Source organism: Triturus cristatus, chromosome 3_1, assembly GCF_964204655.1.
Source record: "Triturus cristatus chromosome 3_1, aTriCri1.1, whole genome shotgun sequence".
Taxonomy (NCBI): domain Eukaryota; kingdom Metazoa; phylum Chordata; class Amphibia; order Caudata; family Salamandridae; genus Triturus; species Triturus cristatus.
The window spans coordinates 258226855-258253203 of NC_140583.1; the positions used below are offsets into that span (position 1 = coordinate 258226855).

General features: G+C 47.1%; 1 protein-coding gene across 1 annotated transcript in view; it reads left to right on the forward strand.

Annotated features, from left to right (window-relative positions):
• Positions 1-1318: 1318 nt before the first annotated feature.
• The window catches only part of NEIL1 (nei like DNA glycosylase 1), a 120205-nt gene continuing 95174 nt past the window's right edge, over positions 1319-26349 (forward strand). Inside the window, exon 1 of the mRNA XM_085643834.1 lies at positions 1319-1339. The gene's annotated coding sequence lies outside the window, so the exon portion shown is untranslated. The remainder of the gene's footprint in view (positions 1340-26349) is intronic.

Genomic DNA, 26349 nt, shown 5'->3' on the forward strand with positions numbered 1-26349 from the left:
GTCTTATAAGGAAAAATAAGTGCTGCACAAAAATGGCTGCTGGTGGGCCCCACCACCTCAAATTAAGCACTGCTTGTTGGGGTATAGTACTAATAATGTGCAGTATTTAACACAGCCTCCTTGCTCATCAAATTCTGTAATAGATACTGGCCCATTCCTCTTCTGAAATGGAGGGTCTGCTTCCCATCTTTGTTGTTGGGGGGGCTTCCAATAGAGGCGTCTACCTCTAAGGAACTTATAAATATCAGAGTCTGCAGTGGGAGGGCTTGTAACACATAAAGTAATTTGGGCAGAGGAGTAATTTTAATCCCAGCCAAATAGACCAGATATGTGCCATGATTGGAAATCTCTATGAGCTGAGCCAGTAGTTCGGAGTAGTTGAGGGCTAGAGAGGGGAACATTTAAATCCCCAGTTTGGAGTAGTTGAGGGCTACAGAGGGGTACATTTAAATCCCCAGGTATTGAATATCTTGCTACGACCAGACCAGTGAAAGAAAGTCATTTTAGCACAACCTGTGTGTCTTTTGCAGGAGATATGTTATTATTATATGTTCAATATCTAGGATTTCTGGGGGTTAATTTTGAATCTGGATACCTGCCCAGAAAGTATAAGGCCAGTCAGTAAGGCTGGGTTTGAACACTGCGGGTCTAGCAGTGTGACAACAACATCCTTACCACATGGAGCTAACTTATGTTTGTGCCTGCCAATTGAGATCCTTGCAGTCCCAGGGTTGGCCCTACTATTTTCAGCCTGAGGTTCCACGTAAAGAGCAAACAAAATGGGAGAGAGGGAACAGCCCGTTCTTGTGCCGCATCGAGAAAGGGTCCTAAAGAACACTGGTGACCCTTACCCTAGCCAAGCGCTGACAGTAGTAGTACGTTTTTTAATAAGGGCCAAATCCATTTAGGATACTTTCTAAGAAGGGGCAACGTACGGGACTAAATGCCTTCTCTAATGATAACAGAGGTTTTTTTTGGTGCACGGCATATTGTCCTGAATGTGAAAGATTTGTTTTGTGTTGTCGCGAAACCCTCTCTCTGGAATGAATCCAGACTGATCAGGAGCTATTAGTCCTTGCATAAACATGTTAAAATGCTGTGCTAGGATTCTAGGACCGGAGGCTCCGATTATGCCATTCTTCCTTTGCTTTATTGAACAGCAGCAAGTTTAAACACAATGAAACCAACAAACTACTACTCCCATGAACACACTGGGGTAGAAGAACAACTTCAGCCAAGTCCATCAACACTGCCCACTATGCAGCTCCACTTGGCCCCTCCTTAGTGCTTCCTCTTCCTTCGCTGCTCAGCAGCAAGATAAGTCACGATTCTTTTCTCGGTGCGTGTTCGACATGTGCTGTGTGTTTAGAGCTGTTACTTCAATTGTTTGTTTTGCGGGGACTGGAGGGATTGTAAAGGTTATTCTGCCCCAGTCTCCTGTGTGACGCCCTGCGGGGTCTAGTATTACCACCATTGTTGTTGTACGCCCTGGTGGGGGTCCGTATTCCACCTTTTCTAAAACACCCTGTGGGATCGTAATTGCGGCACGGAGCCGCAGAGATGCTCTTCACAGGAGATGGTCTGTGCGAGTGAAGGGCACGAGTGTCTTCAAGGCCTTTGGCCTGTAAATTGTGAACTGTGTTCACCCATATGGTCTGGGCCCCCTCCCAGCTTCAATAGTTATAACGCTTACCGCGTTTACGCACCCCAGTGTTCCTGGCATATTTTTGAGGTGCTGCCTGCTGGTTTTGGGGACTAAAGTAGTCATGCAGACTCCTGACCAGGACCAATACCAGGGAGAGGACGATGGCCTGTCGTACCTCCCTTGGGATGATTCTTTTTGCCAGGCAGTTGATGACTCCATATATAATGCTGTAAACCAGGCTATGGAGCCTCTAGAACAACGCCTTTCGACGCGCATTACGCGGGAGGGTGCAAAATACATGGAGCAATCTGTGCCCCCTCCTGAGGCCCCTTAGGCTACCGAGGAGGGTCCCCCTCCCGCTAAGAGACAGTGTGGTGAAGGGGTGGATGTGGATGTGGATGCGTTTTTGCGCCTGAAGCAGGCTTTTCTTGCGCAGGCCCCAGTCCCTGACCCTGTGACTCCTCAAATTGATCCCCAGTCCCCCCCATGCACGGCTTCCCCCGATCCTGATGCCGGTGATACCACAGGCGATACTGATGATGAAGCGGGCCCCTCCAGACCATGGCTGGCCCCCCCTTCCAAGTAGGCTGGTACTACTTCTGACAAGCTGAACCCAGATGATATTGTACATCATAGGTCTACTGACTGGGTTCCAGCTGACAAGGTGGCAAAGTATGTTGCAGGGCGTCTGCGCAAACCTATGGAGAAGGAGGCCCGAAACCAGCTCCACACAGAATGTCTTCGCCACTGTCTCATTGACAAAGTTGCGCTCACCCCGGACATCGACCCTAAGATGGCGACATTCCTAGCTAAGTTTGTCAAAGACCCTAAAAAGGGTATCAACAGGTCCTGGCGTTCGTGTCAGGACAAGATCCTCGATGCCGTGGGGCCGGTTACCAAGATCTTGGACATGGCCGAGGAGGCCAAGGCATCCGGGTCCTTGATTGACCCTGAGGTGCTTTTTGGCTGGGCGCAGGGGGTGAAAGTGTTCCTGGGGAATGCTAACTGCACCCTGTCCATAGAAAGGGGCAGGTCCCTCCTAATCATTGTCGACCCTAAGCTGGGAGCCCTTGCCTCTTCGGAGGTGGGGGCAGTGGCCCAAGGAGGCCTCTTTGGCGGTCCGTTTGTTCGGGAGTTGGGAAATTTGTTGCCACATTCACCTCCCTGGATAAAGCCCAGGCCAATATTCGGAAAGTGTTCACCCCCCGTGTTTTCTGAGGGGCCAGTCATGGCAACAGATCTGAGGGCCAGGCTCCAGGCGCGGGCAGTTTCAGGATGGCTCCCACTTCAACACGTTCTACCCCACGAGAGGACAGAATTTCCGCGGCTGTGGTGGTGCCAAAGGACAGAACTCCGGTTTTAACAAAGGTAAGCGTCCTTTCTTCAGTACAAGTGCGAGTGGGGGGTCGCTTAGCACAGTGTCTCCCGGCTTGTGCATCTCTTACGAGCGATGCATGGGTGCTGAAGACGGTGCAGGGCTTTCAGGTGGAGTTCCATGGCCATCCCAAGCAGTTGTACCGTCCTTGTCCTCTCTCCTTTTTGCAGCGCGATGCAGAGCTGGTGCGAGAAGAGGTTATGGCTCTCCTTCAAAAAGGAGCCATCTGGCCTGCACGGGAGCATCCTTGGGGATTTCTAAGCAATTTGTTCCTGGTCAACAAGCCCGATGGAGGCCGCAGGCCAGTTATAAATTTGAAAGAGTTCAACGAGTGGGTGGTGTACAGTCATTTCAAAATGGAAGGGATACACCTCCTCAGGGATGTTTTGCGCCCCAGCGACTGGATGGTTCGCCTGGACCTCAAAAACGCGTACTTCGCGATCCCGGTGTTTTCCCCTAATCGGCATTTCCTCCAGTTCCTCTGGGACAAGCAGGTCTTCAAGTTTACCTCCTTGCCTTTCGGACTCTCCTCCGCTCCTTGGTACTTCACCAAGATCCTCCGTCCGGCGGTGGAGTTCCTCAGGGCTCGGGGCATCCGTCTGATTGTCTACCTCCACGACATGCTCCTGATGGATCAATGCCCTCGGATTCTTTCCGATCATCTGCAGATGGCGGTCAACCTCCTCCAGGGGCTGAGGTTTGTTATCAACGAGAAGCCCCTTCTGTCCCTGGTGCAAATGGTCACATTCCTAGGGTTTGTGGTGGATTCAGTTTCGGCGACACTGAGCCTGCCTGCCAAGAAAATGGCGAAAATCAGGCACGAGTTGCGGCAGACTCTGGCGAAAACTCATACATCCTTGCGTCAGCTGGCCCGTCTGGTGGGCCTTCTGTCGTCTTCCATTCAGGCCATTTTTCCGGGCCCTCTGCCTTATCGAGCCCTACAACGGCTCAAGGTTCGTCATCTTCGGAGAGGCCTAACTTAATCTCAGCTGGTTCCCCTTTCTGCGGAGGTGTGGGAGGAGATGACGTGGTGGCTTTCACACATGCAAACGTGGAATGGGTGTGCGATCTTCGGGTCGGCCCTGGACCTGGTAATAGAATCAGATGCCAGCCGGTCGGGCTGGGGCGCCAGGTGCAGAGATTTTTCCATGGGTGCCGCCTTGTCGGTGCCCGAACAGTCATTACATATCAATCGCCTCAAGCTCCTTGTGGGCTCCTTCACAGTGCAATGTTAGACCAAGGACAGGGTTCAGTCGTGTGTCCTTCTCAATTCTGTGGGATAGTTGATGCGGGGGGCTCTGGGGACGGAGTTGTGTGTTATACTCCGGGGGCGGCTTAGGAGGAGGGGTTAGCGGTGCAGTTGCCGCAGAGAGCTTGCGCGTCCTGGCTCAAAAGGGGTGGATGTGGCGAGCGCGCAGCGGACGCGTGCAGCGGGCGCGCCAAAGGCAAGCCCATCTGCGCCCGTCCGCGCCCGAACGAGACCAGAGGCCACGACCGCTGCTCCCGCGGCTGTAGCGCCGGGCCCATATACGTCTGATCAGCTAAGAACACTCCGTGGCACGCATAAATGTCACCACTGCTTGGGCCCCCCCTTTGACCAGATCCACTGCGCTCAATGCAACTTCGCCCTGAAGTCAGAGGATCAGGCGGGTAAGATATATCCTTTGAACTCTGATTTTAAAATGGAGCTGGTAAACTGCCGTTCATTACCAAAACACTCGCTAGAAATTAGATTGCTTTTAGAAGATACCAGCCCGGATGTAATGTTTCTCACTGAGACATGGCTTACGGACTGGTCTAATTCAGCGGTTGTTCAGGCACTGCCCCAAGGTTATACCATCCAGAGGCAAGATCGTTGCCTTACTAGAGGAGGAGGGCTTGCCATCATTCATAGGGATTCCTTTAGCTGTAGGATATCAGACGGGCTTATCCGGGATTGCGAAAGCTGTTCCTTTTCAATCAAATTTACACCTACATGCACCTTCTCAGGTATGTTAATATACCGACCCCCAGGTGCGATAGGATCCTTTATTGGTGACTTGATTGATAACACATCTTTATTGGTCAGTCCCTGCCTAATTTCACTGTTCTGGGAGATCTTAATTTACACCTTGAATCCCGTGCCGCCACTTATGTGGAGGAAGTATCGGATGCCTTAGAGGTGTTACTCTTCTCCCAGAAAGTGACGGGTCCAACTCATGTCAAAGGACATCTGCTGGACCCGATCTTTACCAATACCCACATCCAGGTAGAGGACCCCCAGCCGCTCCCCTGGACGGACCATTCTCTAATCCCATTTTCCTGGTCAGCCTCCACGAGCAGGAAGGCTGAAAACCACTCCAAAATTCTGAACCGAAACTGGTCAAATGTTTCTACGGAGGAATGGGTTGCCATCCTTAAAGAAACACGTCCCCGCCTCGACCCTGACCCTGAAAGGGCAAATTTGCAATTCAATCACTGGATCAAGAATTCACTGGACATACTAGCCCCTATAAAACTTAGGGACATTAAAAAAGGCCCAAAAAAAGTTGCATGGTATACCGTGGAGCTGAGGGATCTCAAACGGAACTGTAAGCAACTTGAGAGACAGTAGAGGAAGGACTTCTCACTCGAGAAAAAGAAAGTCTATCGTGATGCAATAAAATTGTATAAAGTAGAGATTACGAAAACACAATCCAAGTTTTATGAAGCAAAGATTCTATCAGCACCTAACACCGCCAGAGAAATTTTTAAAATTTTAAATCCCTGACTACTCCTCCATTTACCACAGTGACCCCCACTGACTTACAAGGGCACTGTAATAATTTAGCAGAGTTTTTCCAGGACAAGGTGCAGGCGATTTACTCTGCCTTTTCGGCAGTCCCCACTGTTGACCATGATTCTCAGACGGAAGAAATTGGAGACCTTCGAGATCAGAGCCTGGAATCTTTCCCGCCCCTGGACTCAGACACAGCGATGTCCTTACTTAATAAACTTAAATCTGGTTCCCCAAAAGACCAGGCGCCCCCTACTGTGCTGCAGAAGGCTGCCCAAGAAGTAGCCCCCATCCTCGCAACACTTATTAACTCCTCACTGGCAACAGGCAAGGTCCCTTCACTATGGAAGGAAGCGATGGTGAAGGCTCTGTTAAAAAAAACAGGATCAGACCCGGAGGTAATGGCTAACTATCGCCCTATTTCCCTGCTCCCGGGAATAGCCAAAATAGCAGAGAAGCATGTCAATACTACTCTTTCCTCCTATCTGGAGGAACATGACTGCTTGCACTCGACACAGACTGGTTTTAGATCTCGTCAGGGCACTGAAACCGCCCTGATCGCCGTAGTGGAGGAGGCAAGGAAAATTATGGATTTAGGAGGATCAGCTGCAATAATCCTCCTAGATCTCAGTGCGGCTTTTGATACCGTCAACCATCAAATCCTTATTGCAAGATGCCATGAGATAGGGATGACTGGTACCGCACTGAGATGGATAGCCTCCTTTCGCGAAGGCCGCACATTCCAGGTCTTTGAGGAGAATGTAACTTCTAGGAATGTGCCTTTGAAGAGTGGAGTGCCTCAGGGCTCATCACTCAGCCCCACTCTTTTTAATATTTATATGAGTCCTTTAGCCAAAATTGTGGAGGCATTTGGCATACAAATTGTCACATACGCCGATGACACCCAGCTGATTGTCTCCCTTAAAGACGCGGGACAGCCAGGAAGTAATCTCTCCAGATGCCTTGAGGAAATATCTGTCTGGATGAAAAAGTCCTGCCTCCAGTTAAATGGAGCAAAAACAGACCTTATGCTGTTGGGAAAACCTTTGCCTCCAGACATGCCGTTGGCATGGCCTGGTTGTATGGGAAGCCCGCCTACTCCTAAAAACAACATCAAGAGTTTGGGAGTGTGGCTGGATGCAGGACTAGACATGAAGACACAGGCTAACAAGGTAGCTGAGTGCTGCTTCGGGATACTGAAGACAGCACGAAAGATCTTGCCTCCTCTCCCGTTTCATGCAAGAAGAATACTCCTCCAGGCACTGATTTTGTCACGGCTGGATTACGCGAATGCCCTATATCTAGGAGTCCACCAGTCCACAATAGGCATACTACAGAAGGTCCAGAACTGTGCGGCAAGAATTCTCTAGCAAATTTCGCGGAGAGAATCAGCGAAAGGAGCAATTAGACAATTGCACTGGCTCCCTATTTCTGAAAGGATTACATTCAAGGCCCTCTGTGTCACGCACAAGATCATGGCCGCAAACGGCCCTCTAATCCTTCAAAGGATAGTCTCTCCATACCATCCCAGAAGGCACCTTCGCTCTGAAAATAAACGCCTAGCTATGGTCCCGAGAATTTTCAGGTCCAGATGTGGAGGTCGCTGCTTCTCATATGTCGCTTCCAAAACATGGAACACCCTCCCAGGCTTCTGAAGACGTACCTTTTTCCTACTGTCTAATTAATTTGCTGACTGGTCGTCTGGTTCTTAGCGCTGGGAGGCCTTAGGGTAGCCATGCGCTCTATAAATGCCTCTTTCATTTCATTCATTTCATTTCATTTCATTTCATTCATGGAGAATGTGTCGGCGGTCCGGTACATCAACCACCTGGGGGCTGTTTGGTCCTGCGGTTTGTCCGATCTTGCCATGGACTTTTGGAATTTTTGCCTGGACAATCAGGTTTCGGTTTCGGCAGAGTACCTGCCGGGACGGGCCAACGAGGTAGCGGATTGGCACTCCCGACACCGGTTGGATGTCAGCATCTGGAAGCTGGATCCCCTGGTATTTGCTAAGGTAGCGGAGCATCGGGGTCCGTTTTCGGTGGACCTGTTCGCCTCACGGCTGGATCACCAGTTGCCACGTTTCTTCAGCCGGAGGCCGGATCCGTTAGCGGAAGCGACGGATGCGTTCCTGCAGGACTGGTTACCGGAGCAGGGCTATGCGTTCCCTCCGTTCTCCATGATCACGCAGGTCACAGCCCATGTGCGTCGCCAGCAGGCAGAAGTGGTACTGATCACCCCTCTGTGGAGATCTCAAGTTTGGTTTCCGGTTCTACTGGAACTTTCCTGGGATTTTCCAATCCGACTCCCCCACTTTCCTCATTTTCTTCTGGACCCGGATCTCACACCTCATCACATGGTGTTGGACAGATCCCTGAGGCTGATGGACTGGAGGATCTCAGGCATCGCTGTGCGCTCCCGGGCCTTTCGGGCCACGCCAAGTCCCTCCTTTTCAAGGCATGGGCCGACAGTACTACCAAGAGATACCGCTACGCCCGGAATAGATGGCGTTGTTGGTGTCTGCGATGGAGTGTGGATCCCGTGGGTGCAGATGTAGTCCATATTCTCAATTTTTTGGTGGACCTGGTGGAGCAAGGTCTGGCATACCGCTCTATTAACACTTTCAGTTCGGCAGTTTCCGCGGGTCACGCGCCCGTCTTGGGATCCCCGGTGGGGGAACATCCCTTGGTGTGTTGACTGCTTAGGGGCATCCGCCTCTGCCTCCTTCCGGAGCCACGTTATTCTCATCTTTGGGACATGACTATGGTCTTGAACCTCTTCCTTTCATGGCAGCCTAATAGGTTGTAAATGTAAATTGTAAAATTGTAAATTGATACTTGTATAGCGCACTACTCACCCGCAAGGGTCTCGAGGCGCTTGTACGAATACCGCTGTGGAACCCATCCTGGCTTTCCCTGTGAGGTGTCCACTCCTGGGCACCCCCAAGGTGGAGGCCAGGCATCCTTAGCGTTGTGGGGGCCGTTGTGGAGATTAAGCAAGCTATTGCCCAGAGTCGCAGAGTGGGACTCCATGATTGGAATAGGCACCGAGGCGAGAATTGTCAGGTCCGTGGAATTTTGAGCCCAAGACCCGCCAAGGCAGGGAATTGAACCCTAGTCCCGGGCCAGACCTCTGCACCAGGGTCTGCCACTCTAACCATTGAGCCACACTTCTCCACAATAGGTTCTTGTCACGTAAAGAGCTTTCTGCGAAATTGGCAATGTGATTTGCTTGATATTACTGCCAGAGTTTGTTCTCCTGAGGGGTTGACGTTCGCGATTAGCAGGCGTATTAAATGCCATACTAGGGTAATTTCCTACCCGGCATTGAGAGAATCCCCAAAACTGTGTGTGGTGTAGTGCCTCCATGCTTATGAGGAGTTGACAGAAGAGGTTCGCCCTCCGGGTGAACAAGTTGTTGATTGCTCTCCGCAAGCCCTCTAAGGCGGTTTTCTCTCCGACCGTAGCACATTTGGTGCGGTGGGTCATGCAGGAGGTGGGGATTGATACAAAAACGTTTGGTGCTCATTCTGCACGGGGTGCTATGGCCTCAAAAGCGTTTTCGCTGGGTGCATGGCTTGAAGATCTCATGCATGCAGCGGACTGGTCTTCGGATTCCACCTTTAAGCGGTTTTACTTTAAGCCAGTTCTGGATGTGGCTCAACTGGTGGTGGATAAGCTTTAAACTGTCATAATCAGAGCCTCCGGTCCTGCCATAGAATAGGAATTTGCCTAGCTGCAGTGCAGGGTAAGTTCCAATTCTATTAAGGACACGGAGGCGAGGATTATCCCTCCCGGACGTCTGCCGGACTTGAGGATCCTTCCCGTTCTGGAGTAAGTAAATTCTCTTGGGGGTTTATGTTCTGCGACATTTGTCGTTGGTGCTGCTGTCTTGCTTACGTTTGTTTTACATGCATAGTCATGTTGCCTTTTGGTGCTGATTTTGCGGACACCGGTTCTGGCATTGGTGCTAACGCTGCCTGTCTTTTCAGGACATGATGGATCGAAAGAGGATGCATGAGGTTCCTATCTAGGCTGTTCGCAACAAAGAAAGAGGAAAAGGAAGCACTAAGGAGGGGTCAAGTGGAGCTGCATAGTGGACAGTGTTGATGGACTTGGCTGAAATTGTTCTTCAAGCCCAGTGTGTTCATGGGAGTAGTAGTTAGTTGGTTTCATTGTGTTTAAACTTGCTGCTGTTCAATAAAGTGAAGGAAGAATGGCCTAATCCTCGCCTCCTTGTGCTTAATAGAATTGGAACTTACCCTGCACTACAGCTAGGCAAATTCCTATTCCTATGAGGATTTTAGCATCAACATTGAGGAGCAAGATGGACCTGTAGGAGGTGAAGGATGAAAAGTCCTTATGGGCATTCTGTATCACTATTATAACAGCTTCCCTCATGGTGGCGAGCCCGTTGCCTAATATTTTCACTGCACTGTAAGACTGGAACCAGGGCAGGGCACAAGGTTTTACAAAACACAACGCAGGGTAGCCATTGGAGCCTCAGGCGTTAGAGACCTGAAGACTTCAGGCTTTAGAGGCCTGAAGCGTAGTAATCTCAGATATCACTTCCTCAAGGGAAATATGTTTTTCGAGAGACTGCTTGAGTCTGGATCAGCGATGGTGTTGTAGAGGCAGCTAAGTAGGGCTCTGTAGCAGACTCAGACATGTCTTAAGCTGTGCATATGGCTTTATAGAATCCCCGAAAGGCAAGGGTGATCACCCTGTCCATATGAAGAGCCTCGCCCTGGAGAGAGATAATCTTACTTGGCCCTTAATTAGCCAGTGTTTCCCTTATTATAGTATTGCTGGCAAGCTTTGAGCAGAGCATTCTCTATTGCTTTAAGACTTTAAGCTTTTGTCTATGTAAGGCCAACTGTCACCATATTGCGTGGGCACCTGGTGTTTGTGGTCTATTTCGAGGGCTCTGACTTTCCCCTACAACTTAGTCCCTTTTCTTCCATTTCTTTTTTAAGTTTCACATAGATGGCAATGATGTTACCCCTCACTACCACTTTGAGTGTGTTCCAAAACCTGGATAGTGAAGAATGGCGGCAGAGGGCAGTGACTCTAATTTTGACTTGTTCAGTTCAGAATATGATGTGGGGTAGTATGGTCAACTCAGACCACATGTTTGTTAGAAACTAAAATAGGAGTAAAGGTCCTCAAAAGATTTTTGAGAGGTCATCTCACCCTGAACTTATCGAGGCATGCTTCATCATTTGACAACCTCTCACACTGGGGTGGGAACAATGCCATCAGGTGGACTCAACATGAGGGAGCTAGTCTTTCCCTGGAAGTTCTTATACATTTATAATCAGGACAAAAGACTTGGTCCTGATTTTTGTGTTGTGAATAAGAGAGAAAGTTTAAAATATACCTAGAAGTATATTCAAATCAATCCTTTATTTATAGAGTACCTCTGGTATGCTTAAAACATGAAAAAGGTGTTGGTCAATTGGTGATTAATAATGAATCACCTGACCTAACGTTTCTGTATTATCATTATATTACCAACATGTTTCGACCACTCAGTCAGCCTACCAGAGCCCTACTGCAATATTACCCTGACGAAGACCCTAGACCTTGTTAAGCAAAGTGAATGTCAACTCTTAAGAGTATGCATATTACTTCGGTCAGCAGGTCTTATAGAAAGAGGGTGTGAACCTGTCAGGCCCGAGTCCTTTTCAATTCCACTGAGGAAATTGGGTTACCTAGTAATTCTTGCAAGTCTGCTGTCAAGGGTGGACATGCTTGTCACCCTAGCTGTGATTACTTTCTCTATAGACTCATCTTGTCACTACTCTTGGAATGCTTTTAGTATGTCCTTTCATGTGTAAGTCTCTTTCATTCTGTCCTCAAATGGCATCTATGAATATTTAGGCCTGTTGTTTCAATCAGAGTTTTGACAATAGCATCCTCCTCGCTCTCTTCTTTTCCTCAATGTAATTTTATTGATCGCTAGATAAAGTGTATTTCGCTGTATTAAGTTCCATCAAGCTCATCACTGCATAGAGTTTACACCATAATTTCTGTAAGGAGGTTATCTTATGGTGCGCCTCCAGATTGTCCAGTTCTTTTGAAAGAGCAATACAGGTTCCCTCCTTTGTCTTTTTCAATCAAGCAGCTTCCACAATGCAAGAACCCTCACCTCTGCCATTAGAAAGCCACAGACTATTGACAAGTCACATAAATCTGTCACTAATATGGGGGCATTCCATGATTTACAATATGATTACCTGCCCAACCTCTTGGTCTGTAAGAAGCGGTCAGGGTTCTAGGACTTAGGATCTGGGAGAGCCATGAAGAATTGGTCATTTGTGAAGATGAATGGGGGTGTCTAGAGACTCTCAGGTATCTGAGAGTTGGGTCTATACATGCTGGAGGGTGTTATACTGGTGTTTACTGCATACCACACTCATTGATGTGTTCTGTCTACTAGTTTAGACTGTATATTTATAGAGGTTTAAATCTATGGGCTTGCTCTTTTCTGCTCTCTCCACCTCACCCTCCTTTCTCTCTGTCTCGCCTTCCTCTCTCCATACTTCACCATTCTTTCTCTGCACTTCACCCTGCTGTCCCGCTCACTTCACTCTCTACGTCCTTCCACGTTACTCTCTTCACACCGTCCTACTCTCTCTCCACTTTATCTACCTGTTTCCGTGCTGTGCCCTTCTCGTTCTCCACTTCACCCTCCTCTCTTTCCGCCCTAGCCTCCTTTCTCTCTTGCCATCCTCTCACTGTGCGTCAACTCACTCTGGCTCCACTTCACCCTTCTATTTCCACCTCATCCGTCTCTCGCCACCACATCCTTCTCTCTCTTCTTCGCCCTTCTCTCTCTTCCTCATCTTCTCTGTCCCTCATCATCCTCCCACTCTTGCTCACCCTCCTGTGTCTTTCAGACTCGTCCTCCTTCCCCCCTCACCATCCTCCTTTTTAGGTCTCGCCTGACCCAGCGCATGCGCTGGTCTGGCGAGACTTATTGAGAGGGCTCCAAAAAGTGCTACCAGGCCAGCCTAGAGCTACAGTGCATGTGCGTGGGCGCGCGCGCCACGTTTTACCGCGATTACTTTCACTTTCGGCCACACGGCCGCGTTGATGTTTGATCGTAATCGCGATCACTTTCACTTTCACGGCCGCTTTGCATAGCCAATAGGTCTCGCTTTTGGGACCTTATAAGTATTTAGTTACGCAACTGTTGCATGGCTAAACACTTATAAGGTCCCAAAGGCGAGACCTATTGGCTATGCCAATGCTTGTTTCTTTCTATCCCCCTCCTACCTCAGCCTCCTCCCTATCACTCTTCTGTCCCTCTGCTTCACCTTCCCCTCTCTCTACCACACTCTTTCTCTCTTATCAGTTTAGGACCCGAGGAGTGATAGCAGCACTATAATCAGGGCCTCTGGAATTATGCGGCACAGAAGGACCGAATTATGCAGCCGGGTTGACTACATTTTACAGTGAGTAATGAGAAGTAATATTACTTCATTATTTTAACATTTTTTTACACGTTAACGCTGTCCGAAAAAAGATTTTACCTTATTAGTACCAGTTTAAAATGCAAATACAACAATAAGCAGATGGTTTACATGCTAAAATCTGCAAATTATGCAGCAAATGATGGATTATGGGGCAAATGTGACAAATCCATAATTACGCTTGAAACGCATTTATGTCTGTTCGTGTTACAGTGAGAGAATGTGTTGGGAGAGAATAAATGCCGGGACCCCAAAATGGGGCGTCTCTTCTTCACATTCCGTCTAACTGTATTAGCAAGTGCTACCATCTGCGAGTACCTCGGGGGATTGAGAGTAGGCAGCACACCGGCAGCACATCTTGCCAGTGCTTTTATTGTATAATAGACACTTGCACTGCCCCATCCCATACTATATCTGTGTTGCATTGATGAAACTTGACAAGTCTTTTTCACGTAAGAAGAGTCAAAACATCGCCATTCATAAGTGTTTGTTTAACTAATATAGTGCTATAAGCAAGACCACTGGAAATATGCGATTCTATGGCTGCAGCATATTCCACATAATTCATCATCTGCTGTAGAATTTGCTAACTTTACCCCCAATTGTTTCTAACCCAAACGGATCAAAAGTTACTAATAATGCAATGACACATGTTGTAGCAAATTTAGAACGCCCCTCGCAAAGGTTGACTAATCACCTTTTGTTGCCTATTGCTATATTTTGGTACTAAAGATGTATAACCTTTGCCAAGACCGTGTTAAAGTATAAAATTGTAAAAATAATGAAGTAATACTATCACAAAATGTGCCGCATTGTGCAACGTAATTTGCCTAGTCTTGCCACATAATGTATTCACTCCTGCAGCATAATTTGGTTATAAATTGGCCGCATAATTCCAGTGGCCCTGGCCATTAGCTAGGAATAGCTTCCCAACAGAAATAAAAATAAAATAAACCACCACTGAGATATATATCCTGATTGTATGCACATTTTCACATACTTGTTTTGAAATGGCCAAATTCTTCACACTGTCATAAAACTGTTTTCATCCCTTAACTACTGTCACACGAGTTTGCAGTCTCGATATACTGGGGGTGTCTCGGGTACCCCTTCTATTAACACTTGCACATTAACAGCAATCAGCCCCTGTGACCTCACCCCTGTCCCTGGGCACCTATGGAAGCGCAAAGCATTGGCCATATACATGAAAGCTGTACAATTAGCCTTCGATAGCGAGGCTGCATGCAATCTGTTATTTTTTTCATTAAGTAGAAATCCAAAGGATTGTTTTCTACTATGAATGGGTCTGGCCCACCATCTAGAACCGGGCCTTGTGAGAAGTGTGTTATCTAGTCATCACGTGGTGTCACTGACTTGCGCTGCCCTCCCGCACCTCAATGTGCATGTCATTTGTGCTGACAGTGTAATCACACCAGGATCTGAGTCTGTAAGGACAGCGCTCAAGGTCTGGTCTACCAGGACTAAGACAAGCCTGATGTGCTGTTGAGTAATGGGAATGGTCTGTGTTGTTAATGTGTACTGCCTACCCTGCATTTACCATGCCAATCTCAATGAGCCTCCCAGACTGATCCTCAGGAATGGCCGCCATGACCCTATGCTGCTGGCTTGATTCATCTCTGTATCATTCTAATAACATGTTCCAATTCCCTCCCACTGTGAGTGGGCCGTAGGCCGGCTAATGAACCCGAATTGTCTCCATGAAAAATCCCTTCTGTCCCTGATTGGAGGCATTTACTGCTTCAAAGGAAACTGGTGGCACCTTAATAATCCACTCAGTAATAACCAATGCGCCTCTGAGAAACCAGCATGTGGGAAGCCAGGGATGCCAATTGGTCTTCATTTGAGCAAAAGAAAGTGCTTTAGACCTTAGCATGATCTAAGCAACCATGTGTCCCAGGGAAGTAAATGTGTCTCCTGCAGGAAATGGATGTCTCCCCTTGACGTTTCAGGACCCTCAGAATTAATATCCTTTTATTGGGGGTATTAAGACCACAGACATTGGAGACAAAGAGGTAATCGGTTTACCCATACTAGAGCTCACAATAAATACGCATGTCTTTCTCATTTGTGCCCAGTCCATCCCAATGCCCTCGGTGGTCTTGCTTTCTGTGTATCATCCTACTTTACTTGGCGGGTACCCAACCCAAAGATGAACCAAAACCAGATTTCCACACTTGGAATCACCTTTCCTGCCCCATAGCGCTACCCATAATTCATGTCGCTTTATCCCTTAAAGCATGAAGAGCCTAAAACGCCAATGAGGAACCTTAAAATTACTAGATGAACAACTTCCCAAGTCCTATCTTCCACCAGCATTAAAATGATATTTAGATGTTTGTCTCCTGCCTGTTCTACATAAGTTGACCGCGTTCGAGGTTCCCGAGCACTGAGCTGATACATGTGGCCAGACTACTTTGAACAAAGCCGAGTGCGATCTTTTGTGGAAGACGCCGAGGAGTTATTTGCCTCCCGCCAGAGACACAGATTACTCTGATTCATGGGGCGGGTCTTTCTGGGATATTTAAAAGGTTCGGATGGGCCACAGACAATCAAGTGGAGCCAGTGGAACTCAGATTTGAATTGAGAGGACAGCGTTTAGCCAGGGGGCCACCCCTTAGAGACATTACACCCGTGAGACGCTAAGTTGTTTTCTTTTCCCTTGACTTGAGGAGGCCCGGAAGGAATAGGGGCTGAAACGTGTCAACAGTTTATGTTTGGGGGGAAACAACTTAATACAAGAATAATTACTGTATTGTTGTGGAGATACACATGTATAAATTGATATAGGGGGTGCAGTGAATTCCCCATGTGTACATAGGATTACCTCACAACGCATTGCCATTAATGAGAGTGTGAGCACTGACATAAAGTAGTTGGGGTTCAGGTGACAACACACATGATGATTCGTTTTATGTACAGTTGATATGCCCTTTATTTGCTCTAAAGGGCTGATGTATATATGTGCGTAAATGTCCTTTACTTTTCTTCTGTTTTTGTTTTGTGATCTATGTACAAGTTTGTTTTAACATAATGAACTAATGCAATGATGAACTTTTCTAACAATGAATGTTGAGTGAGATGTGGTTCTTGATGCATTAGAAATAGAGAGGGGACTATGGACCTTGTATAGGGTAACTAATTGTACCCTATAGGTAATATTGAGATATTCATTCCTCCACACTACCATGTTATAAATGTGATGTTCTTAGCCCAAGTTGTGGAGGATGATTTGGGCAAACCCCTATGATTTTGTAAGTCTGTTCTACATAAGTAGCATTAGTCTTACTCTTCCCCTGAGGTCTCCGCTCTCTCAGTAGTGTAATGCAAAATGACTCCTCTCCCCACCACCCCGAATGTGATGAGGGGCCCTCGAGTCTCCCATCTCTCACTGAAATCAATTGGCCTTGAGCAGAATGTGGTCCCTCTTGCCCCGCCTACGTCACACCCCTACGCTCTCCATAATGGGTCTTCTGCGCTTGTGTCCCAGGCGTTCTTCCACTGATTGATTTCCTCTTCTTTCTCTGTCTATCACTTTTGTCAATGGCCAGCTGATTTCTGAGTTCCCCACGCTCTTTGCCAGATGGGTCTCAACACACCTCATCGTTCTTTTTTTTTGTTACTGGAGTAAGTCTCTTCTTCTCTCTCAGAGCCGCCATCTCGTATATGTAGGACTTTCTTCACTTCCATTAGAGATTTCAGTGCATTTCTAATTGGACTTGCCAGTGAAACGTCAAGTCATTGCCCCATCTATGAGCAACTTCGTTGGGTTTCAAGAAGTGTTTGAGAGGGTGAAACTCTTGCCTTTTATGTAAAGTCTACAATAAAACCAAACTACTGATAAAAGACCACTGTGTCCTTTGAATTCGAAGTGTTTATGATTTCTTGCTGCTGTCGCTGTCTTTTCTTTTAACTGGAAGTGGTGCACTTTCGTCAGAATATTTATTACTACTCTCGCTAAAGAGCCAACAGTGTGCAAAATATTCTCTGGACTTAACCCTGATCCTCAAATATGGTGGTCACCTTCAAGTTCCTCCTGTAGTGCAATGGTTTGTTTTTCTAATGTTAATACTTTCTGTCTCAAAAATGCTTGCTCCAAGAAAGGTTGTCATTTGTTTTGTCCAGAACCCCCACTCTCCCTCCCACCTCTCCGACATGCTACTTGACTTCTTTAAAATCCTGTCACACCTCCACTCTGAGTGCTGAGAACTCCTCTTTTTGACCTCCAAATAGGGATTTCAGAAACTCCATTTTGACCTCTCCGAACTGGGATACTTGCATAGATGGTCTGGTAAAATGTTGTTGTAAAGCATCACCTCCTTGCTTTGTCTGTGCCTCAGTCTTCATCTTTGGTGTTCTTGTTCTCATGTCATTGACTAGGAGTTCCTTTTTGGCTTCCACCACCATTAGTCTTTTGAGGCTCTCAGGCAAAATGGAATTGCCAAACGTCACTCATATTATTCCTTTCAAACCCCTGCAGCAGCAGAAGGGATCACCCAGCTCTACGCTTTGCTGTAGAAAAGGCTTTTTGCTGAACCGGTTTAAACCCTGTGGAGGCCCCTGGTCAGTTGAAATTTCTGTACCCCCTTCACAAATTATCTCCTAATACGTTTGTAATTTTACCAACCAACAATTTTAATAAACCAATTTTATTACACAAAACTAAACATTAACACAAATTAATGTTATTAAACAAAAAATATATTTTTGGATTTTAATAAACCAACAAAACCTGAAGTGCTCAATGGGTACATTACATTAATGTGTTATTTTCTCTTTAGAGTCTTTAATGTAAGGTTTTCGTTTCTTTGAGTTGATTCATTTTTGTTCTATCTTTTGGAAACAATGTAAGAGAGCTTTGATTGTAATTTGATTTCAAAAGCAAATCAATATTATTTTGATCCGTTGTCGTGGGGCCCCTAAAAGGAGTGGGGCCAATAGGCCGGTGCCTACTTTGCCTATTTGGTGATCCGGATCTGGCTGTTTGCCCTCCACTTTAAGGTTCAGCAGTGTTCGGTACCTTGAGATTCATTCTTCCAAAGCTGGTTATCTGAAGCACCTCATGCTCTCGCTACTTTCTGTATTGGTCTGTTTCCGTCATCTCTATGCAAAGCATCCCTTCAGACTTCTGGGACCACCACTCTTCAATCTCTAGTCTGCACGGTCCCTAGCACCCACAGACCTCCCAAAAATGGCATCCAAATGCTGCGTTTCAGTCACCGTTTGGCCCCTTCTCTCCTTACAAGTGTCTCTATGGCCCATTACAAGTGTCTCTATAGCCCATGCTCCCGCACCCCAAGAGGCTGCCAGGGCCCTGTAGCACTGCATCTTGTCCTGTCGGTGAACACTCAAGATGGTTTATGAGCTTTGTCAAGCAAGTTTTATCTCCTCCTGCTGCCCTTCTCACCCACACGGATCCCTGGAGGCTTGATGACCAGCTAGTGATCTCAGCCGCCGTCCACTTCTCTAACCTGTGAGGGGAAGGCGCCTTCACACTCTCCTTCTGTCAAGCAGTCTTTATCTCCTCAATTGGTGTATTTCCCATGACCATAATATCTTGGACTTAGTTAAGTCCTTCAAACGTTCTGTCAATATTGTAAGAATTGTAATCAAACTCCCATACTACATTGCCATCCCAATGAAACTATAGGGCTGTTGTGGGTGGCAGCCCAAACTTCTTGGCCTTCTCTTTCTTTGGGTATGATTTTATCCCTTGGCTGGACAACGCATAATCAAGAACTAGGGAGGAGGGGAGGGGATTGAGGGGGAGGACTGAGGGTGGGAGCTACCACTGGTAATCAGCCCCGCTCATTACCATGAGGCAGGAGTTACACTAACACCGCATTAAAATGCATTAATCATGCATTTTACAGCTCCTCCGAGGTGCTACTGTACTTAAATTAAACAAAAGCAGCCACGCCTCTCTCACTGACTCTGTCATTTAGCCCCAGGTAATTATCAGGCCTGCTCACAATCAGTCCTATCTGCCCCGAAGCCCCCATCGCGACCCGGAGACGCTCTCTGTGTCAACCTAGCAGTCAGTGGGGAGGCCCTTCTGGTTGGCACAGGCGAGACCAGCAGAGCACTGAACTCACCCGGTGTGTAGTGGGGTCGGAGTCAAAGATAAGGCTAAAAAGGACAAAATATTCTGTAACTATTTTGATGGTCTTTCACCTTCCGGTAACTACAATAAAATAGCTCACACACCTCTTAAAAGAAAGATACATGCAATTAATCCACGACAAATGCACTCTTTTAGGGAATGAAACACCAATTGTTTAATGCAATTAATGCAAATGTCTGTTTATGTGACCAGTGAGAAATAAAAATGAATCCTAGTTGGCGCAGTGCTGAATAGTCACTTGTGTGTTTATAGTGTTACGAGGTCTCAGTCTGCGACTCAGAAGGCACAGTGACTACACAAGTAATTATTTTTAAATTCTAATACAAAAGTGCAAGACAGTCTGTCGCAAAATTTGCAAAGATATTTAGGGTTTAATATAGAACAAGTGCTCTCAATATATATATATTTTATGAGTATGGAAAGATAACTGCATATTAAATAATGCACGCACTTTAGATGAAAAATAAATCCTAGTAATCAGTGGGAAATACACTCACTATTTTATGCTATGAAACAACAGTTGAGTAATGAAATCTCTACTAATGTAGTGTAATTAGAGAGAAGCCGAATCGAACCCTGGTTAATGTAGTGGAGAACAGTGACCTGTTTATTTATACTGCTACAAAGTCACAGCCAGAGACTGAGAAAGCACTGTGAATAAAAGTTATTATTTTAAGTGTCACGCATTTAGCAGTAGAATATCACTCGTAAGTACAGTGAAACCATGGATATGTCACAACTATGCAAGCTGAAAACTTGGCAGCTATGACTCATTGAGTAAATATGGCTTCGAGGTTCACGGTCCCACATGCCCAATGATGCAACATGATACCCCTTACTGCACAACTGTCTGCAAAACATGTCTAGTCTAAATATATGTTATTCCCCACTGCCTTTAACATGCCCTGCTTGCCACTGACCTTCTAATTCCATTCTTTTTCTTTTTTCATCAGCTTATTTATTTTAACCATAAATACAGCCACAGATAAAATGCAATGATCCACAGAAAGATTACAGTGTAGAATATACAGTCCAATGCAATTTTGCACATTTCGAGAGAGTATGGGAGTAATTACAAGCTTGAGCTGAAAATAACACACCTTGCAAACGGTTACATTGAATTCAGAGTCATGAGAATGGTCCCCTCACTTGCCCCAGATCTCCAAGTACTTTTATGTCACCCACGAGCCTGATCAATCAACTTCTCCGTTGTTGCACAAAAATCCATCCATCTTTGCCGTTCTCTCACAAGGAGGTCAGATACTGTCATCAGCATCTCACAATGTCCCTCTTGGCCAATACCGTCCCTATAACCCACAGACTCTATCGCATTGTGGGTCACCAGATTGATCTATAGTCTCCATTAGCACCAATTTAGGGTCCACAGGGATCCCCATTTCCACCACTTTGACCAGGATACGTGTGATACCCTTCCAGTACTGAGAAATAATCGGACAGTCCCATATACCATAAAAAAAACATGGTACAACAGTTCATACATCTACCACAGCCAGGGGATGGGCTTTGCCCATCTTCTAGATATGCTCCAGATCATAATAGAATCCATGGAAATATTTTAACTGTATCAGGGAAAGAAGGCATGAGATTGCCAGACTTTTGATGGCCATTTTAGCCTCAGATCAGTCGTCATCATCTATAGGACCTACGTCCTCTTCCCACTTCAGTTTTAAAGACAGCAGAGGGTCAGTGCAGTTGGGTATTAAAGAATGGTATAGCCATGAAATACCTTTATCCCGTTAGCCCAGCTTTTAATGGCTTGAATGCTGTGACATTTTTTAACTTACTAAATGAATGATCCAAAGCATGTGGCACCTACAAGTACCGATAAAATTTAAATGTATGCAGTTGGAATTCATCAGCCAGCGCGGCATAAGGCTTTGTGTGATTATGAGACCATATGCCCCCCTTCAATTTACATTTTTGAGGAAGAACCCACAAACTGACAGTAAAGTTGCTTTTACCTTCTGTGCTGTTTTGATCAGTCTTGTTTTCTCAGTGTGCCATTAACTGTAGCTTTTCTCACAACTTTTTCTAATAAAAACTACTTTGATCAGAAAGCGGATGCCCAGTGAAGACAACAAAATTTGTTCAATTTGGCTTGAAGCCTGAAATGTTCCACTCCCATTAATTTTCTTATTTCCTACAATCTATTGACATAATACCAAGGGCAATAAAGTTATTTTTAGGTCAAGCCTAGGCAGCGCATGTCTCTTCGAGACATGCTGTATTCACTCCATGGGCTTACAGCCTGCCCATAGGCTTGCAATTTGCTGTCTCCATTGTCACTATCCTATTCTTTCTTCCCATTTGTTTATGGCATGCATTTGTCATGCCTCTTTTAGTGTTTATCCCTCCACAAGAGCAGGTACCACAAACAATATCACTCCACTAAGTACCATTACAGCATGTGTTTATCGAACAACTTTTTTGGGGTTGAAAAGGAATTAATATGATCGGTCCTGTTTTCTTTTGAGGTAGGGTCATTTTTCCTTTGAGGTCACATTTTTTTTTGATATTCACATTTTTATTGATTTTAAAAACACATAAAACAAAACAACAACAAGCACAGAAATCGTTACGAAAATCACATTCCCGTAATCAAAGCAACCCCCAATCACGAACCTAAAAGACATACACAGGCAAAATATGAGGGCAAGTTACTCGAAACCCTCAACATTACCCAACCACTTCCCCCACACACTACGATACTTCTTGCCGCACCCCTTGGCCATGTACAGGGCTTTCTCCCGGGTCGTGCACCAATCCACCCCTCTACGCCACCTACCCAGATCAGGTGGATCGGAAGTGTCCAAGCCGCCGCTATATCCCGCTTGGCCACGATCATGGCTGTAATAAAAAATAACTTTTCATTTCTGGACCCATTCAGCCCATCCGCGATTCCCAGCAGTGAGTGACGTGGGTCATGAGGAACCTCCCACCCCAACACCTCTGCAAGTTCCGACTCGAGAGACCCCCCGAATTGCTCCAACCGGGGGCACGACCAAATCATATGGAAAAAGTCAGCCGGGGTGTGGGCACATCTTGCGCAAGACGCATCCGGGCGCAAGCCCGCTCGGTAAAGGCGCAGGGGAGTGAGATACGCAGCGTGTAGATAGTAGAGCTGAATCAATTTGAGTTTGGCAGAGACAGTGACTGTCCTGGGGGCCATGAGGGCATTGTACCAGTCCACTTCATTGAGGGGCCCCACCCATTCCACCCATCGTTCCCTCAACTTATCTAAGTAGGCAGGTGTGTTGTTAACTAAAGTGCAGTAAATACGGGAGATCCCCCCCTTACCCAAGTCCCCTATCATTGTCTGGAGCCTCGTATCATCCGGAATGAGCGTTTGGAGGGCGTGTCTCATCTGTAAATATATATAAAATTTGGACGAATGTAGGGAGTAGCGAGTTTGGAGCTCCTGGAAGGTAAGTAGATGGCCTTTAGCCCATACATCCCCAACTTTTGCTAAAACGTGTTGATTCAGCCTGTATTGTTGTAGGAGAGTAGGATCTGCACTTGTGTTGCTCCCACTTTTTTTCTGATGTATACACTGGTTTCTGGCTATAGTCTGGCTGGGTCCCTGCTAATCAGGGCCCCAGTCTACCTGATCTCTCTAAACAACTTGGTGTGCATATTAGATGCACTAGTGATTGGATACTGTGGTACCTTATCAGCCCCTAGTATATGGTACCTTAGGTACCTAGGGCATTGGTACTTCACAGGCCTACCAAGGGCTGCAGCATGTATTATGCCACCCCTGGGAAGCACTCACAATCTGACACCACAGGCCTGCTACTGCAGCCTGTGTGAGGTAGTGTTAGCACTCCTCACTGAGGTATAGGTTCCTATATCTCACCATACACACACATATAAACCTATCAGTCACCCCTATGGTAGGCCCTATCAATCCCAAGGGCAGGGTGCTTGGTTTACTATGTGAGGGGGTGCTTCTGCCTGAGCAGGGCCCCTCTGCAGCTGGCAGAGTCTATTCTCTGCTGCTGTTTGTGGATGCGGTTAAACCATATACTCTTAAGTGCATTATAACCTCGCGGTAAATGCTAACTTTGGAATGGCTGCATCAAAACATATTGTGTTTGGTGTCAAACAACTTGGAATCCAGTAACTGGTGTGGGAGTAGGATCCCACCCTTCTAGAGGGGACGACATGTACACCCTGTACTACACGGTAGAAATCATCTAGAGCCCTGGCATCACAAAATGGATGCCACCAGCACAGACACCGGGCTGCCCTCCTGCTGCTGACCGAAACTCGCAGTGGAGGGAGCTCAACAAAGGGTTTCCTGTCACAGGGAGGTGTCACCACCTCCCAGACAGGATTTAGTGTATTGGAGCTGGGTGGGTGCACTCCTAGAGTGCTTTGAAGTCCTGCACTGGGGGAGCAGTAGGCTCCTCTGTGCATATGCCAGCTCAAACCGGTTCAGGGGCTGCCTGCCCCTGTCCTGGCGCGAAACTGGACAAAGGGAAGTGGGTGTAACCACCCACTACCCTGGCCCTCCTAGAGGAGTGGCCATAGAGCTAGTCCCTCCCATCTTATCAGTATAAGATACCACACATTGCCAATGCAATTTAGATTACACCTGGACGACGCTCAACGAAGAAGAATCCTGGCCCTTCAACTTTCTACTATCTTTAGAAGACCGAAGGATCTCCCTTGGAGTCAAGGAGTGACTCCCCTGCTTGGCAGGCACCTAAAGGACTGAACAACGGTTGCAAACTTTACCGCTCCCGCCGGAGCCCGAAGTCCCTGCGTCCCCTGAAGCTGATTTCCTGACCTCTCGTTGGCCATTTTGAGTCCCCAGCGGAGCTGTGGCATCTGGACCCCACGAGTGACGAGGTACAGCAATACCAGGGAACCGTGCACTGATTTCGAGTGCAAGCCCTGAACGACAAACTACAAACTTGTGCTTTGGACCACTTACTGTCCAAGTCCCTGGCAGGTCTGGAACCAAAGAACAGCGGCCTACCTTGTCCCGAGTGACCGTGGGCTGTTGCTGAAGTTTCCCTGCAAAGGCGTCTTCGCGGTTGCTTGCCCATTGGCTAGTAGCCCTTACGAAGACTTTCTGAACTACTCCAAGGATTCGCCTGGTTGCCCTGGGCCTGCCCTCACTTACCCTTGCTGGGTAAGTCCATCGGACCTTGCTGGTCTGAACCATCTAAGATCTTCATTCCACACAAGACTTGCAGTTGCCAAGGTTTGTTGGCTCCGATCCGAGTGCCGACACCGCCATCAGCTGCAGACATTGTGGGACCCTCCAAATCCAGCTGCTGGTCTTCCTCAACCTCTCCTGGACCACGTGGGCGAAGAGACAAAACACCATCAGTGACGTGAAGAGACTCGACAGTTGTGGTCATCTATCCTGAAGGCCACCGGTCACTGGCAAGTGACCCTGAACTCTGTCCCCTCAATTTCTAGGTCGCCTGCAACTCCAATCCATCGTTGGATTTCCACGGACACCTCACCCGACGACACAAGCAGCAAGACTTCAACGATTCCCATTGAAAGCAGCATCGCGACCCGACACCAAAGGACACCTCTGCACCCGGCTTCCCTGGGTGAGGTAACTCTGGCATTACGGTGCCCAAGTGCGCATTGGCTATCGAAGTGCTTACCCTGTAAGTTGTTTGCTTGTTGTCCATTCCGAAGTGCCCTAGAACTGTAAAATACAAACCGCGACATTTGCCATTGAAACGCATTGAAACCCGCGTGCGTGTTTAGACACTGCACGCATCTCCTGTGGGCTAATTACTTACCTGTAGACACTGCAGCAGTGAAGCCCCAGCGATTCCCAAGGCCCTAGGCCTCTTACTTTTGCAAGTCGAGTTTGTTATACCACTATTTTGGTATATGGTCTGGTACGCCCCTAGGGCTACAGCCATATTTGTGCTTAGTTTATTGAGAACTGTTGATCTTTTGAATGTTTACCACTAGGATAGCTTTCTTTAAAAGGTTGTCTTTAAACCTATCTACCAAGAGTCGAATTGGACTGGTGCAAGCTGGCCACTATAACTAGTGACCAGCATATGCCAGGCCAACTTCTCACATTGGTGGGCAGCGTGTGGGATTCCAGCTTGCCATTGTTTTACCAGAAAATCTCTATTTGAATTACTACCTGAAAAACCACTTAAGGTACTCAAGGTACATATAAAGTCAAGCTAGTATCAATAAGTTCTACTGAACTTAGAGCTGTTTGTGAAGGGATAAGCACACCCTTGCTACAGCTCAAGCTAGGTTTAGTAGGCCACAACTAGTGTAGGTAGTACAACACTGCACAACACTAGTATGCCTCACCAGGATGGAGCCAGTGGGTCCATCCCATCTCAGTACAAAGATATAGCCTACACTGAGCTGAAGGCCTTATGCTTTGCAAGAAATCTGAGGGTGGGCAGGAGTCCCTCATCACAACACCTGATAGATCTGCTAGTAGCAGATGACCTGAGGCAAGCTCTAGGAGCTGGTGGGTCTGGATCAGGGGGTGGGTCACACATAGTCTCTGGGTCTGATGATGAAAATCAAGATGACCTGGACTCTGTGGGTGAAGGGCCAGACCCAGAGGGGTCTGAAGAGAATAGAGGAAATCTCCCTAAGAGAGCTGACAAAGTGGGAGACAGGCCTAGGTCCCTCTCAAGGGACTCTGACAAGTCATACCACTCTGGAAGAGAATCTATTCCACAGAGGAACTCCAACTTTCCCAGGGAGACCTCCTCTGACAGAAGGTTCAAGATGCTCCATTATGAGGAAGCTAGGCTTGCCCTCAGAACCAAGCAATTGGCCTTAGATAGGGAAGCCTTCGAGCTCCAAAGAGCTTCAAAGAAGGAGGGGTTAGATGCCCCTGGTGGCAGCAACAGTGTCCCTAGAGGCAGAGATTACATGCCAGATCATAGGAACCTGTCCAAGGTTGTTCCTCCCTACCAGG